General features: G+C 42.1%; 1 long non-coding RNA gene across 2 annotated transcripts in view; it reads right to left on the reverse strand.

The window, feature by feature from the left end:
* The window catches only part of LOC135305115 (uncharacterized), a 57,428-nt gene that overhangs the window by 31,782 nt on the left and 7,301 nt on the right, over positions 1-18,345 (reverse strand). For both annotated transcript variants that reach the window (XR_010366406.1, XR_010366407.1), the window contains exons 2-3: positions 6,702-6,838; positions 3,861-4,047 (exon numbers count right to left, since the gene is read on the reverse strand). This is a non-coding gene — a long non-coding RNA (uncharacterized LOC135305115). The remainder of the gene's footprint in view (positions 1-3,860; positions 4,048-6,701; positions 6,839-18,345) is intronic.

Genomic DNA, 18,345 nt, shown 5'->3' on the forward strand with positions numbered 1-18,345 from the left:
TTAATAAGAACTACTGAGAGAGAGACTTCCAGAAATTTAGACTTCCCAGTTAAAACCTATCTTTATGTTACCTATAGGTCAAACTAAAAATTTGTGGTTTTAAACACAGCACAAACCCTCATCCAGTTACACCAGTGACAGAAATCACATTGGCATCAGTAGGATAAATGTCTCGCCTTTGAATTAAGGACAATTTGGACCCAGATCCAAATCCAAGCCTTGTAGCTGGAATCAAATTCCAAAAACAGTATGTGTGTGGACAAAGCAGATAAACCTTGGTATTTTCTAGGTCCTTTCCCAAGTCTTGAAGTCTCGTGAACCTGGATTTCCTTCTTTTGTGAGAAGGAACAGCATCTAAATATAAAATTAAACCTGGAAAGAGTTTCTAGAAGACCCTTAACTTCTCCTAGGTTTGTAGGCTCCCCACAGCTGACACAAGACTTCCATGAGCATGAGGCAATGAAATAGATACAGGTTGGGTCATAAAAACCCATAAAATACTTCTCATTCAAACTAACATAAAACTCATATATTTCTTTTAGATATGAATGTTTCACAATGTCTGGATGCACAAATCCTCAAAACAGAGTCCTTTTCGACAGGAGCAACTGGTTCCTATTAACAGCACAAGACCAAACACCAGATGCCCTGAGGGGCCAGACTCAGCATCTGTGAGGGACTGAAGCAGCTGCAAGCCTCAGCCCCAAACCATGGGCAGTACCAAGCTACTTACCTATTGAGGAGACAGTGAGAATGGGACTGCAGCCTATGCCTTGCACAGGCATGTGGGAACCTGCACTGCTTGGCCATAGCCCTGCTCTCTCCTGTCAAGATACCCAGCGAGGGACAATGCTTGCTGGACTTGCCAGAGGGGTGAATTTTTAGGTAGCTCTTGTCATCTGAAGTCTTCTCTTCAGACATCCCAAAAGCTCCTTTCCTGCCTGACAGCACATCAGGGCTGTCACCCCTGAGCAGGATGATTTAAGCATGGCTGCTGACAGTCTCACAGGCTGCCTACCAACAGTGCAAGGCAATGAGACATTCCCCTCCTGCTACAGTTTAGACAATTTCACCTTTAAAAGCAATGGACTGAGCTACTTAAAACCAAAATTTCCCTGTACCTTTTTTTTAAAAAACCCTTTAAGCTCTTCTTACATGCAGTATGGGGAGTGTGGGCGGGGGGGGGGGGGGGGGGGGGGGTGTTGGTATCTGTAAGGTGTAAGGGTAGTAGAGAAATCCATGTGTTTTATTGCAGTTGAATGACACTAACAGGGAAGTGGAAAAGCTTTCAAACTTGCTATCAGTTACTTGATATATGCAGGAGTTGATTTTTATTGATATGCCTCTAGTCACCAACAGAAATGGTTCGTCTTTTGTTACACCTTTTATAGGAGGCCTTTTTCACTGCATTTGCCTGGTGGCTTCTGCAAAGCTGGTAACATTGAGCAAAACTTATTTCCCAAACCAAGCCTATTGGATAGAATACATTTTTTTTTCCTAGGATGTAGCAAGCAGAAAACACTCTCATCTGACACTTTCTGAGCTGATCAGCAGTACCATAAGCGTCCTACAAGAGCAGGCATTGAAGAGAGGTGAGGGAATCCAATGGATTTCACTCCAGACAAAATTATCATTGCTATGTCAGGATTGACTTCTTTGTTAGCCTAACAGGGTCACACCTATTAGCATGAAAAAAGGCATTGGTCATTTAACACAACCCTCTTTACTGTGCACTGGAAACACACATTCCAGCTCCCGTGACTCTTAACAAAGCTGCAAAGAGCAAATCACAGCAGTGTGCTGTATCCCCATCTCAGGTCCTCTAGGCAGCAATTATAGAAAACGTTTCTGTTATCGCCACATTTCAAAGTCAGAGTATGGCCATGCTGATGTGTGGCTCTAAACCCAGTGGAGCTTGATCTGTTAAATGCATAAAGGAGTCTGTGTGTCAAAGGAGTATGGTCTAATCAGGGGAAGAAACCACAAACTTAAAAATTCGAAACCAAGATTTCTTCGGCTATTTGACCAGCAATTCAGAGCACATCCATACATTTTAAATTTCACACTCTAATAGGAATACATAGCAATACTCCTTTCAGAGGTGTTGCATTGATTAATAAGCTTGTCACCAAGGATGGAAATTGCTACATAAGTGTTAAGCACTGTTAACTAATGAAAGACAATTCCATACATTCTGGTGGAATCTAGAGAACTTCAGCAAAAATTATTAGTTTCATTTGCATTTGTACTCTGTCTGACAACAGTGATCAAGCTGGTGAAAGTTATTTCAAATGTTTATGCTCCATGACTGCGGAAAAAATTAGAGAGAAAATTCTGGCTCATAAGGCAGAATCATGCCTGCTGAAAAATCTTTAATTTCTGAAATATATAAAGAGCACAAACAACTATTTCTCTCATCAAATATGCACATACCTCCGTGATATTCAGCTTAATAACTGTGCAAAGAAGGAGCAGTATCGATGAATTTAAAGTACAGAACAACATTCGGCAGGGAAACTGCTAATGCCTTCCATTTCAGTCACATGTCCTCATTAAGGGCTCAGGCTTCCTGGCAAACTAGAGAACATCTGTTTTAGCAACTTCTAGCTCTGTTCTCCTGTGATTCACCTCCAATGCCACATCACCAATGTGAAATACTATGGACCACCTGAGACTTTACTGGGCACTGCTTTTGGATTTGCAGAAATCAAACTATGCTTTTCCTCAAATAAACCAATTGGGTGAATCTCTGTATCTCTAAACTACATAATCCTTTCTGTGAACATTTCCTGTGATGGAGTTTGGGATTAGAAACTTCATCTTTAAACTTCCATTTCTATGCCTTTGTCATAAACCCATGGTTTCTCTTGATCAGATTTGTAAACAAACAAAAAAAAGCAGCTGAGCAAGACTGGCAGCTTCTGCCTCCAGGACTTCCAGAGAAGAAGCCTGCTGAGTTTGTGAGCTAGCAGATGGTAGGCTACAAGAATCTCAAGAACACAGGATACTTCTCTGACACTGGCTTACTCTGCGGTGAAGCAAATCATTATACCTGCAGATCTTTCCCCTTTTTGTTTTTCTGTGTCTTAACTGATGTTGGTACTGCATCTCCCAGGACAATGGGGTTCAAATGGCCCCATGTGCTGTTAGAGTGTGGTTTTCTCTCTATTTCCTTCATTCTAGCCAACCATTTAGATATGGAGAGAGATTTATCTCTCTTTTCATTATAGTTCTATGGAAAGAAAAAGGGGAAAAAAACATTCAACAGGCATAACTTCCTGACTTATTTGTACATGCCCATTTTGTCAAGGGATGTGCTGTGCATCTACTGTGAATTGCTGAAAATGTATGGTAGATATGAAACATGATGTTCTTGTGCTTACCAGCCCTTTGCCTTTAAAAGATCTGTAGCCTAAACAGGCTTTAACAACTCTCCCAGCTCAGTTGTAATCAAGATACCATCTACTTAAATAAGCATTTGTACTCCCAGTGATTTTAGGAGATGAAATACTGATCTTATTACCATAGTAAATACCCTTGAGGCAATGTACAGGCCAAGAGAATATTGCTTTCTGCTGGTACAGTACCCATTTTCAGGAGAACTCTAGGACTATTTCTAGTCATGTGGTAATAATAGAAGATTTGCTTAGACTATATTTGCCAGAAAGTCCTATTTGCAGAAGTGGCTTTTAAATCTTTGACACTGTGCATGGGAAACAGCTTGTCAGCTATGAAAAAAGTCCTACCAGCTCCTGTATATCTGCCTTACCACTGGGAAAAAGAGATTTTTCAGGTGGCATAGCCCAATAGCAAGCTGAGAAACTTTTCAGCTGATAGGGTGAGTGGCAGAGTAGCATTACCTGGATAGGCAAAGGTGCTTTTTGCCTGCCAGCAGCAGTGCAGCCTGTGGTGCCCTTTGAGGACAGTCCCCTTTCCTTGCACAGCTCTGTGTCCGGGCAGGCAGCAGGAGCCAGAGGACAGGGAGTGATGGCGTGTGGGAGGCCTCCAGCTCAAGCACACTCCATTTCTTTATCACTGAACCGTCATCTGGTCAATAGGAAAAGTTGATAAAACTGTTACCTTCGGGGCTCTGTTCTCCTTGGGAATAATGAAAAGGTGAAGCTGGTTAAGGTCAGTGCACAGGAGGCCCTATTGAAGGTGGGAGCAGGTTGGCCATGAATTACTGAGCATCATCTGGCATCACAGATAAGCAGAATGGGTAAGAGACTAGGCAGGCTCTACAATAAGGGATGGATTTAATTAACAATTGCACAGAGGGAGCAGACCGTAGCATTCTGGCACGAGGACATCCTACATCTGACAGTTGCTTAAAGAGACAGGGAGCACCCTATTATAAAAAATATATTACTCCTCCATGTATTTTAAAAATTACGTGAGAAACAATAACATATTGTATTACCCCTTCTCTCCAGAGCTGCCTGATTACACCAGCACTGAGCACTGCAGGCTCTCTGCAGATATTCTGCACTGGGGCCTATTTAAAAACATCAGTCCAAACTTGGTTGCAAAAGTACAACACTGCTGAAGTCAGGGGGTTGTGCAGATGTAACTAAAGGCAGATGTTGACCCATATTAACTAAACTATTAAATACATCAATCTTACCCAACCATCTGACACCTTGTCCTACTTTCAAATATTTTGTTTCCCCAAAGTTTATTTAAATTCAGGCAGCTGACAATTTGCAAGCTTCTGGGCAACCCTTTTTTTTATAATTTCTTGCTTTCCACCCCACCTTCCCCTCCCCTTTCTCTCTCTCTCTCCTCCCCCAAGCCCCTTCTCCTTTAAAGTTATTACTTTAATGTTAAGTGAATCTTCTAATTATTTTGAAAGATCAACATGCTCATCATAGCTGTTCCTCTCTTCAGTCAGTAAAAAACAACAACAGCAAAACACCCAAGGAAAGAAGCTGAAACAAACCAGAGTTCAATTCTTATTTCTATTCACATAAGTATTAGCAAAAAAATTAATTAATAAACAAGCTCCATAACTTACGGGTCTGCATTCAAAAAAAGCAGACAACAGACTTTGATGGTCCCAGCTTCAGTCCTAGTGAGTGTTTAACCACATCCCACAGCTGAGTGCAGCTTCAGTGGATCGACTCTCCCCCCAGGGAGCCAAGCACAGGATACACCATTGCCAAAATGGACATATATGGACAAGAGAAAAGTACATCCCTGAACACATCTGCATGAGTAAATCACCTATTTTCTTTATTCACCTGAATAAAGCACCACCTAGTCACTGGAAACAATAAATTCAGGGGGCAGGGTTGGGCAAGGGGGAGAGTTGTTTACTAACCAAACTATAGGAAAAAAGGTTCAGAGATTTCTGAGCTTCCCTGCTAGTAATGCATCTGATTTCCTATGTTACACCAGCTTTGAGATCATACAATATTACTTTGGACTTTTTCACCAATGACAAGCAAGACCCACCACTGTATCCTTGGCCTTTTGTAAAAATATCTATTTACTAGAGCCCATCCTGTAGAAGTAGACAGATTTTTTTGAATCATACTTAAAAATCAGTGCTACAATTTAAACTCTTTAAAAAAAAGGCCATAGAAAAGGTGTGACTTGAATGCATAAGAATTTTTTGAATGAATAGAGCCCTTAATATTTAGTTTTGCCTAATGAAGTAAGGCATGAATGTAAAAGGATTAGTATTCCCGTAACATTCAATTCACACACAAAGTGTAATTCATGGAACCTGGCTTTAATTTTTTACATATAAATAATTAATGCTGCATTTAAAGTATGTTAAAATGTTTTATTTCTTAATCAGCTAATTTGACCGAGAAACAAAGATGCCTTTATTTTAATTTTCCTTGACTAGAGTTACTGTAGTAAAAGGTCCCCTCTAGCTTTTGGCTTTTGACTCTCAAGTTTGCTGCTGCCAATTAGTTTTCTAAAGTCACTATTTTGCAAAATGTTTCTCACTTTTTAAAAAATGTAATTGAATGTCTGTACATCACAGAGTTTCTTGTGTGCAGACACAGGGTGTTAAACATTCTTTGGGTTGACTTGGGTCAGCTTTAAAAAAATCTCAGACACTGAAACTTGAGAAGCAGTCGTGTGCTAGTGTTTTCTCCACATCCTGTTAAGTATTAAGTGGTTATTTAAAATAGAGTTGTTATACTCAGCAACTGACTTAAAGTGCTTGATATAGTTTACAAGACGATTAATTAAATGAGAGCATAGCATGTGATGCACATGTATTTCCATAATCATTCACATTGGCCTATAGTTGCCCTTTAATTTTCATACTAATTAAAGTAACACATTGAACTGCAAATTGTAAATGGCTGCATTTCTCAGTAGATGTTAACACTGATGTAAGCTGAATGGCAAATAAAAAACCTCAAGATTTAAGCAGAGTGATTTTTGACTCTGATCTGTTCAAGTTTCCCTACTCATTCTATTATTGGACCAAGTCCACATTTTAACAAGACTGCATTTTTCCTGTGTTTTCAGCACCATATTTTTCTGAGGTACAATGTGTGTATTTTTTTTTTTACATTGTAGTATCTAGATAGTTGGTTTCCATCTGATACAATAGAGCAGTTATGCAGGGTTTGCTGTTACAGATTAGTTTTTTTAAGTGATGGTGGGGCTAAGGTTTGTAATCTGATGGGCAGAAAGAAAACAAACTTATTTCACCAGTAGTTTTACTTCTTACTTACATCTGAGCCATTATCCTTCTTGGTTGTTGCTCAAATCTTGACACGGCTGACTTGGAACTTGAAATGCAAACTGGAGGGCTGCACTTTCAGGTTGCATCAAGGAAGGGGGAAGTTACTCCCTAGAACATTTACTGGGACTTGGAAAAGAGAAAAAACAGATAGGAACAATTATCCCATGGCTCACACAGCTGCTGGCACTTTGACTTGACACATGCTCTGATGGGGACCACTGCATCCACCTCAAGCAGTCTCTAGCATGTAATGGACATATGGTAATTGCTATTGAATGAGAAGTAACCTTGGACTATAGGCATCCTTTAAAAGAAATCCTTGACAAAAAACCGCCTCTATCAGGGCCAACAGCTCAAAAATTAACAACTAATCACTGCTTTCAATGTGTCCTCCATCTAATTGCTTCCATGATGAGGGAGGTTGTTTTTTTTTTCTTTCAGAAATGAGCATTATAAAAGATTTCTTTTTAATTTAAAATGAAAAATTCCTCCACTCCCAGGTGGCCTATCCAAGAGAAATAATAATAAGCACTCGATTGCTCAGAGAGCATCAGCTCTCACACATATTACAAGGCTGAGCGTTCATGCTCCCTTCCACCCCACCCTGCTCCCTTCCCACAGTGTGTCCTATCTCCAGATCCTAACTTGGCTTGGTCCAAGATGTTATTTGTTAAAATTAATTTTCAATCAGGCTGGAGTCAGTGTACTTGGCAAGGAGGAGAGGAAGCAAGACTGCAAGGGAGGGAACGGCTTCAGGAGGCAAAGAGGGGAGCTGTAGCCCAAGCAGGGTTTTGGGGAGCAGAACAGGCCACAGCAGCACTGCAGCAGGACACAGAACTGAGCCAATTTTGCCCCTAGTTTTGTCACTGCCACCTTGAGCATTATGCTGTCCCCAAGTCCCTTGCTGAGGGCCATACAAAGGTTTCTCTTACACCTGCCCCCTGGGCTGCAGCCAGGCAGGGCTGAGCTCCTGCTCCTGCCTTGCTGGGGGCACCCAACATGACTGTTCCCATGACATGCTTTGTTTCAGCAAAAATTCTTCTGAACTTGAGCTCTGGGCAATGCTGAACAGCCATGCATTGCAAAATGAATGGAGTCACGCAGAGGGAAGACTGATAGACTGTGGTAATAATGCAAGACCTTTTTTTCCCTTCATAAACCAAATTTCCCATACATTTCTGGAAGATTAATTTAGATTTAGGGAGGTTTCAACTGAGATACTGAAAAAAAGACTTTAAATGCAAGGTTGGTTTCTACCTGACCTTAACTACTACATCATCTACCACTGCTCCAGTACATTTATATATAAAATGGTCTGGCACTTCAGCTTAATTACTTAAGGACTCTACAAAAGAAAGCCTTTAAAATGTTTTAATTGCAAATTTAGTCTTTCTGAGTACACAGCAGTGGTATCATCCGTTGAATAATTAACCACATATTTAAAGAAAAAAATAAAATAACTCTCAGCTACATGGATACAGTCCTGCTTGTCTTAAGTAGATGATGCATGTAAATATGTGCATATATAAAATTAAGTAGTAATTTGAGTTTGCTGTATTTTGTTTTTCCTTTGAGACTAGTGTAAATGTAACATTAGATTTATTTTCAAGTTTATCCTCAAACTCTATTGTAACAAGGAAGGGATTGTAGAGTGGGGGGAAAATCCAAAAAGAAAAAGCTTGTGAAGCTTTCTTACTCCTGTGGCACAAAAGGACTGCTGTGTTTCCAAGCGGGAGGGTCAGTTGACTCTTTCACTTGGACACAAATCTCCTTTTCCCCTCTCTCAATCCACTAACCTTCATTTGCACTCACATACTAAATACAGCATGGACTTCTCCTCTGTTGCAGCCTGCAGATTGCCTCTGATGGGACCCTGCTGGTGAGGTGCAAGTGGGTGGTGCCAGCTGCCATCAGGGCAGTTTGCTGTGCTGGCACTGCAGTCCCAGTGGGACCACAGAGCAACACACAATAAAAGCAGAGCTGAGCAGAGCTGCTTCAGCTCAGCAGCACGCTGGCCATCCAGCAAGGGTGCTTATGTAAAAGCCAAGGGCCTGGGAAGTCTTTCATCTTCCCAGAATCAAGCCCTTTTTTACACACACTCATGACAGCTGGTTATGATGAACGAATTAAAACTAATTTAAAAGTTACTCTCGGGCACAATTGTCAGGCTTTCATTCAGGAAACTCTCTAAACAAGCACTTAAGTTTAAGCAGGTGCCTAAATCCCACTGAACACAGTAGGATTTATACACCTGTTTTAGTGCTTTCCTGGGCAGGGACGGCCCTCAGCAAGCAGTTTGTTCATCCCACGAGTCCCAAAGTCCAGGTGTCTTATTCTTATCCAGGTTTAATTGCCAGTGCCCAGGCAGCATTGGGCTAACACCACTCCTAACCGGATTTTTATTTTAGTGCACATCCTGCTGTACTACAAACCTGCTGCAGCCCCACAGGCAGCTCTCCTGCTAATGAGCTGCAGCAGAGAAATCTGAGCATGAGAGCCATCTAAGAAGGTTCATAGACACAAACTGCCACTATGGATGGCAACGCTGTTCTTTCAAGCCATGAATAGTGCATTGAACCATTCCTTGAAGTTGCAGCTGGGGCTTTTCTTCCTTTTTTATTCTTCTGAAGACCATCATTGCAATCAGCAGAGATAGCACTGGGAGTGCCAGAAGTCCTCTCCTACCAGAGAAGCAGAGTGGGGTGAGCGTTTACATTCATGGTAATCTCCTTTTTACAATATACAGATGAGCCTGCTCAGTAGCAAAATTAGCATGCTGGGAACAGCTCTTCTCACCCTAGAGTAGCAAACTGCAGAGCTGGTGGGAGGAGAAGGGAAAGGAAAACAGGAGTCTGGCAATATGACAAGTACTGTGAAGTATTTTTTTTGAGCATTAACACTGACCTAGGCAAGAGACAAAGTTGAAAAGTAGCAAGCATTTTCAGTGAAAACCCCACATTTCCTAAACTTTGAGTCATTCTTGTTACTTAATTGAAAAAAAAAACCCCTGAGTTTTCATTTCTCTTTCTCTGTCTCCATGCTGGCAAGAGGAGGATGGGAAAGGAAACAGAGAAAGAAAGGGTCACCACTAAGCTTTCTAAGGTCTTTCCTTTTGATACTGTGACTTGTTTTGGTTATTTTTTCATTACTTATTTTCACTGAAGTAGAAGGTCTCCAGGAAAGCATTTGCTTCGGTTAAAATCAAAATTAAATCTGACCTATCACTGAGGGAAAAACCAACTGAATCTAAAGAAGACAAACTCTGTATCAGTGTGCTCACATATTAAAGGGGGCATGTGCGAGTCAAATTGCACTGACAGACCAGCATAGGTCAGATCTGTGGGAAAAAAACAAAAGAAAGAAAGAAAAAGGATTTTTAACAATCTTTCAGCCCTCTCTTTATTAGACCTTAATTAAATCAATGGGTCAAAGCAACAGAGGGAAAAAATGGTTCAGCTAAGGGACACTAATCAACCCCTTTCAGTGGACTGAAAAATATCTTAAGCAAGAAGTAAGCTTTAAATCAACATCTGCCTCATGTAACACATAGACATTACTGCTTAAGAAAAAAAGTACTTGTAGGACCTCTTCTTGAAAATAAAAAACATGTATAAAAGAAAATATTGCTCAAAACCACTAGGTAGAGCAGTGAGCATGCTTGAATGAGGACAACCAGGTGCATCCTTTGGGGTCTGGTTGAAAAGCATCCTTCCACATGTTGTGAATTTTGGGGAACGTGGAGCTGAACTGAGCAGCAGCTCCTGAGTCGTGGGTTGGTGCTCTTGCAATCAGACAATGAGATGGCTGTGTTGACTGTCAGACCTCTGAGTAGCAACTGGCTCATTTAACTTGATTAATACCAAGTATGGACTTGCCCTTTTTTCATGCCCACAGATTTTGGCTAGAAACCTGAACACTGTCTAAGACCCCTAGACTCATGTGCATGACAGAAGGGACAAATTCAGTCACATCAATGCAACCTCAGCAGCATTAGGAAAACAAAAGGGCTTCATCCCAGTTACTGAGAGTGGCGCTTGAGCCACCATGGCCAACACGACTGACAGAGTGAATGCTGGCAATGCTCAGCAACAGTCTGGCCCCAAACTAACATGTAACACACCTGCAAGAGCTGTACTGCAAACAGACAATGCAGAGAACACACCAAAAGAAAATGGCTAAGATGAGCATTCTGCCTTGAAGACATAAATGATTACTTTTGAGGATATTCAGCACAAAACCACATTTCCTGATCTTCGCAGAATATGTAGTGTGCTTGCACTGCAGGAGCCAAGCCAAGTGCTGAGACTGAGCCAGCCTGCAGGATGGCTGTATCCCTCTGTCCCAGCACAAGCCCAGGGGAAGGAAATGTGATTCAGAGCGGGAGGTTTTTCCCCTACTCACTCCTGGCTGGGGAAGCTGAATTCCCACGTGCCTGGGTTGTGGCTGGGGATGAGGAACACCTCCCTGGTTCTCATCCCTCTGCTAGGTTTTGTGCAGATTGAATCACCTTGAATACATTTCTTGTCTGGATTCAGGAAGATTTTGCCATCTTGATCTATGCTGCATTAAGAGATAATCCTATATGCTAAAGATGAAGTAGTAGTTTTAACTAAAGTATAGCAAACAGTAATGAACAAAATATGATTTGCAATACTTACCTCTTAAATAGCATATAATACTTGAAATTAGCTTAAAATTGCAGATCTGCTAGTTCAGATTTCATTGGTCATAGCTGAGTAGATAACATTACTAAGGGAATCACTTTTTACCTGAAGAGTGTTTGGAGCCACACTCCCTGTACCATTTAGCCAAGGACAGTGGTGATCTCTCCAAACATGACTGGCTCTGTGCAGTTTTCATGACAGGCTGCATCCAAGAACTACCACCAAATTGCTATATAATACCTTGCTTATTATAGTAATTATTTGTCTCTACTGCTTAAACCACTGTTGCATGAGAAAGTTAGTATTTCCAAGACTCTGGGTGGAATACCTTTCCCAGAAAACATGCTCTCAACAGGAAACCCAAACACAGTGCTAGAGAGTTATCTTAAGCAGATTTAAATAATTAAATCCAAAATTCTCAAACCACTTGCTGTTTCAAATTTATTTCTTTAATAACATGCTTGTTTCAGCAACACACTGGATTAGGGTTTCATTTATTTAAAATTTAAGGTCTGTCCCACTCTGAGTGTTATTTTAAGTATTTAGGGGAATTTTGTGCTTGTGAAAACGAAGAGATTGTTGCATTATAAATTCATTTCCTCTGTTATTGCACAGGCCATGCACAGTGCAGCTGTGAAAGCGCTGTAAGAGCCCCGGCAATGTCCTCAAGCTCAAAGTAGATGGCCGAGCCTTTGTTTTTGCACAAAGAGGAGCTGGTCCTCTCTTATGTCATCAGCTACAGGTACTTCTTAAACAGCACTGCTGACTCTAGGCAGCCGTGCAAACGAAGAGAAGGTGTCCAATGACAGCGATGACTGTCCATGTTCCCCGTGGGCCAGCTGCCAAGAGCCATTTTTGTGCGGGACTTGCAAGAGAGGTTGAGCCCAGTGCCCACAGCCCTGCACCAATCAGTGCAAGCAGCTCCTGTAGCAGGTGTTACCTCCTAAGGAAGGGCTCGGCGGTGGTTGCTGTCCACACCAGCAATTTTACAAACAAGCAAGTTTCTTATGTGTTCTCCATCACCTCCAGGCATTCATATTCTTTTTAAGTACAGGAACATTAATTAGATTTTGACCACAGACCCCAGATTTGACTTACGCTGACAGGGTTTCCATTAGTGTAATCTGTAGGGGAATTCACTGTTTCAACATCTGTGTGCCTAAGGCCTATCTCACATTTACTGCCGCTGCCTGAAAAGCCTCCCTTGTACGGCTGTGTGCTTCCTCATGCTCCCAATTTCACAGAAGTCATTTCAGCACCAAACGGTAATTAGCAAAGGGATGGGCCTCGGCTGACATGAATGCAATTTATTGTTTTCCACAAGGCCCTGAACAGAGCAAACAAAGAACGCAGTCTTGCTGTCTGGCATTTTATGAACTTGTATTGTGTGATGTACCTTACTGAAGGGAGATCTCCCACTAAAAGCAGCAGCGAGGAACCAGTAACATGCGTGCTTTTGAAGAATATTAATTTTGGTTCAATTAGGCAAGTTTTGCAGGACCTCAGCCTCTAAAATAGGACAGCCACTTTTATAATTATCTTCTGTATTAACTTTATCACCACCCGACTTTTTACATAAATGCAACCTTTCATCTTTAAAATGCCAACACTTCTTCAATTTTGGCAACCGTACAGCATTGCTAATTATTTGCTCATTATGTGTGGTTAACTGATGAATCATTAATAAATGAATGAATGGCTAATATATTTTTATGGTAATTGGAGATATAACTGATTGCAGACTTCCTTTGCTTCTCAGAACTGCCCTGAATGAGCAGTAGCTGCCTAATTGTTTACAGATGATATTTATGCCACTGACAAGCTCTTCCTACAGCCCTGGTGTCGGAGGTGAGCCCTCCCTGTGCCCCATGGTGGGCATGGGGGGGATGCTCTCCCTCCCCCACACATTTCGGACAGGTTTCCCTGCAGCTCCCACAATGGCTGGGAGCAGGGCTACTGACAGCATCCCAGTTACTGCTGGCATTCCCCAGTAACACCAGCCCTGACATGGAAATGGCACCTTTCTGCAAGCATTCTCCTGCAGTCTGCGTGTCTGCAGTGAGTGCCACAGATAGGAAAGGGAAATCAGGCTCCAGTGACATTTTGTTTAACTCCATACTGTGCATTACAGTAAATGGCTTACACAACCTCTTGCTGCCAGTGCACAGTTAATGAATTCAGAGATAATTGCAGGGTTGATTTCTTTCTTTCTGCTTTTTTTTTTTTAATAACCTATCTTTCCATAAATCATTCTATAGGGTGCACAGTTCCAAAACACATAATTTAAATCTGCTTGACAATTTAAATCAAAAACAAAAGAAGTAAGATGTCCAAACAAGGCTCCTTTAGCTATGCACACGCATCCTGAAGATCAAGTTAAAAATGCAAAGGAGATTACCAATTCTTAATTATAATTATTTAACCAGGTGGGTAGTTTCTCTAATGAACATTTCTATGAAAACAGAATAACTAATGATGGTCTTAAAGAAGTCTTTGTCTTCCCATGTACTAATGATCACATTTATAAATATGCAGGAAGGCCCCCATGTACATTGCTAATGATAAGTAATTAAGCACCAGGCGTCAAAAGCTATAGAAAAGGGTCAGGGTAATGCAAGAGAAAATTAAAAATGCAATAAAATAAGTTGTGGAGCAAAATTAAATTTCTGGCTTCTGCAGACCTGGCTATAAAGAATTTTTTTCCCTTTTAGTATAAACCATGGCTGCTGTGGGGTATCCAAACAAAATCTTCTAAGCACTTTCATTAGATTTTACTTGCCTCTGTACTCGTACTCATATTAAAACCAAGTGAACCACCAGCCATTTAAAACAGACACTATATTCAGTAAAGCTACAGTTTCTCTCAGTGTTTATGAGAAACCACTGTGGCTGAGATTATGACTATCACCAGCCTCCTCAGAAGCACTTCAGAACTTCTGATGAAAGAAAACAGGGATGTGTTAAATTTGAAACCTGGTTTTGTGATTATATTTTTAATGTGGAGGTCAACTGATGGAAGGCCTGCAATTCATTCCCTGTCAGGATCTTCACCAAGACAACTCAGACCCACGAGCCACAGAGGGCTGGCTCGAGCCCACACCTTCAGTTCAGCTGTGGAACCCACATCATAGACCACTGCAAAGCATTAAAGGCAGTTTCCAAATTAAATGCAATGGGTTGTCTTTGGTAGGAAAGACATGTTTTTCTCTCTAAATGAGAAGTTGTTAAATCAGTTAACACTGACACTCTCTTCTGGAGGCTCAGCACAGGGCTGCAGGAGCCTGGAGGTCCCTATGCTCCTGTTGGTTGCCACAGTGCTCCTCACTGGCCTCCCACCAGCATCCCACACCACGGACCCACACCATGGCTAATGCCCCTGCACCAAAATCCCATTTTCTGCTGCTGCAGTTCAGAGTTCAGTAAGACAACAGCCTGGCTCTGAAGGGAATAATATACGATTATTATTACTTCTCATGGAAAGCTGAATTAAACTTGTTTGTAAAATCAGGGTGAAGAAACAGTAAAAAGTAGAAAGAGGGAGTGACAGAGTAGGGGGACACAAACAAGTGCCATCCCTCCACCAAGCACCTCACATAATGGTGTTTCAGCAGCTGATGGAGCCCTGCCATGCTGCAGCGCCATGGCCTGCCTCAGGGCAGCAAATACACAAGATTTCTTGGCCTGATCTCAAGTTGTACCAGGTTAGATTAAAGCACACACAGTTTTAGTATTTAGAGATTATGGACATTGTGGCACTAATTGAAAATAATGCTGTGGCATTTTTTTCAGGTGAAACCAGTGACTCCCCCACATTTCTAGCCTTTCAGGACTTTTTGAAAACTATCTTAACATTTACTTCCAAACTGACCTTTCATTGCCTCACGCTGGGTATTTCCACCCCCACCTTTAGCTCGGCCACATCCCTGGCTCTGACACGAAGGCCCAGGAGCGCGAGCCCCGCCGGGCCAGGCGACGCCCGCTGACAAGGCAGCGCGGTTTCCACTTTATGGGCCGTGCAGCCAGCCTGCCTGCTCGAGCTGTTTCATTTTGTCTGCAGCCGAAACTCAAATATCCTGGAGTAAAGCTGTGACGGTGAGACACTGCGGTGCTAGCGAGCACACTTGGCCCTGACAGTGGAGTGCGTGCTGCTGAGTGGCTGCGGGCAGCCAAGCCCCGCCTGGGGCCCGAATCCACCCTCCTGGGGTCACTTTTCCTGCAAAATACCTAAGGGAACAACTCTGAAAGAGACAGTCTCAGGGAGTTCATGTCTGCCACCTTCTCCCTGGGGTTGGCGAGCCCATGCCTGGGGCCACACTCACTCTCCAGAAGCTGTGTGGCTCCAGATGGCTCCACATGCCTGGGACAGCCCACGAGGGACAGCACCAGTGCAGGGCTGCTGCCATGGCCAGGGTCTGGGGGACAGGGGATGAGTGTCTGTGCTGCTGCTTGCAACCACTAAAATACAAGAGGGGGAGGAAAAGCAGGTATTGGGTTACAGTTATCTTCAATTAAAAAACTGTTTATCTTTGAAAATACGTATCTGTTACTGACAAGCTCTGAAAACCACCACTCCAAGTCTGTCAGTAAAACCAAATGTTAAATGGAAAATATTTGCCAGGATTTAAAATTAGACCTACACATTACTTACAGATGTTTCAATGAAAAACACTTGAAACTCAACCACATAGAGTAATAAACCCCACAATGGTCTATTTTTTTTATGCTCCAAGTTAATTTTTATTATATAAGTAGCCATACGAAGAAGCCATTGCATACTGCTTAAATTAAATGTGGAGGAATGAAATCAGCAGTATCCCTTTACAGCATATGGTCCAGCAAATCAAATTATAAAGCTTTCCACATCTCATTAACTGCAATGAGTAGAGTGAGATTTCTAATAAGTCACTTCTTTTTCATGTGAGAGGTGAGCAGTGACTTATTGTAACTATTCTCACAGGATGACCCTTGTGCTGAAATTAAGAACTAATCTAAAATGGGAAAGGTCATTTGGTCAAGTCTGATCATAACATTTCCTCGTTATTGTTTTAGTTGGCATTGAAGCACATGCTTTCCCAGTGCATCAGCTGAAAAATGCCTTTGATAATTTCACTGACAGCGAGTAACCCACACACTGCCATTTAATGAGTTTGGGCTGGATTAGCTGACAATAAAGAATACAGTATAAATGCTTTTATAGAATGAGTTTTTCAGCAGGAAAATTTCATGCAGGCGTATTTAACTAATTTATTTGCATTTACCACTGAGATGTCAGTCCAAGTACCACTCTGGTGAAAACTTCTGGTCCCCAGTTAGACAGCAGCCTCACCAACCTTTTGGAAGGAACCTGCTCCATGCCCCCTGCTTACGGGCCACCTGTAGCCACAGCTTCAGTTGCAGCGGGCATGCCAAGGAGAGAACTGCATTCAAAGGCTCACTTCCTCCTCTGCACAGAAAATCAAATCAACATACAATTGTTCATCATGTGGCTTTGCTTTATGTGGATTCCTGATTTAGTGGCAGATCTGATTCAGGAACTGAGGCATTCCTGGCTCCCTGTCCCGGGCTCAAATCTCTAACCTGAATCCAATCTCCCTTCCGCCATCAGCCTGAAATTGTTTGCTAGAGGATATATTGACCATAAAAATACAGTACAGTGCACAATGAGAGAAACATCTCAAGACAGTGGAAAAGAGAAAGCTCAGCCAGGCCAGCTGAAACACTTGGGAGGAAAATCAACAGGCTGTTTTTAGCAATTACAAAGTTGTTGGCTGATCTGATCTAGCTGGGCAGGAAATTCCATAGTTTTTGGAAACCATTGACAAAAATGTTCTGGCAGTTCTATTCTCCATTTTGTACTTACAGAAGAGTTAATGCACTGTGCCCAAGAAGTTCAGAATGCAAAGCAAAATGGGAGAAAGCTTTTCAACTGAATATGGAGACACACTGTCTTCCACAGTAGCAGAAAAATCGTGTGATTTACTTGAAATATCCTGATGTACCATTGTAATGACTGGGTAGTAGTAAGAATGTGATCATTCCTGCCAGGACATTTCACTTGGTTATTAACCTCACGGAAAAATCTGGAGGACTGTAAACCAATCCTCAAAGGATGTATTTCTTATTTGCTCTAAAAACACTGCCTTACTTTTGTGCAGCCACTACGGAGAAGTCTGAAACCTAGCTACTGTTTAGATTAATTTAATTTCCCCTTAATGTTCATTAAATACTAAGTTGTTAGTTTAGGGCACCTCAAGACGAGTTGTTAGAGCTAATTTTTGGGAAAAGTAGTGTTTGAGTGCAAAATGCAGTATGCAGGGGATGTTCATGTCATTTCCTTTGGGCTATTTTAAGCATTTTAGCAATTAATCAGTCCAGAAGACCTGATGTCCTCTGGCTCATGAGTGGGGACCAGCAGGCACCTGCAGCCATCCCAAGTCCCAGGAAGAGGGGGACAAGGTCTCTGAGCACCTCCAGCAGATGGCAGCCAGCCATGGGCTTGCCTGAGGGTGTGCTAGGCCTGGGATCAGCAGCAGTGAGGAGGAGACCAGGAGAGGGAGGATGGGCACCACGAGGCTGTCTGCCCCACTGCCCCGCAGCCACACTGTGAGGCACCAGCTCCACTGTCAGCTGTGCTTTCCATGTCCCCTCTGCAACAGACACGCCTGCTGTCACTCTGCTTCCTAAAACATTCTCTGGGTTGGACAGTATTTTTTTTCGATTGCATATGAAAATTCAGAGGGTGGAGAAACTTTAAAACAAGTTGGAACAGTGACACTCAGACTGCAGAATGCTTGAAATAACAATTTTCTTTGGCAAACATGGAGAACGCTCACATCTCACTAGAATTAACTTTTGACCTCCAGACCTCAGAGAGCCGGAGTTTCAAAAAATGCAGCTTTGCACAATGTGCACTGAATTACTACAGTTCTCATGTGCATACAATTGGGTAATTATGTATGCAAAAGTTTA

This window comes from Passer domesticus, chromosome 7, assembly GCF_036417665.1.
Source record: "Passer domesticus isolate bPasDom1 chromosome 7, bPasDom1.hap1, whole genome shotgun sequence".
Classification (NCBI taxonomy): Eukaryota; Metazoa; Chordata; class Aves; order Passeriformes; family Passeridae; genus Passer; species Passer domesticus.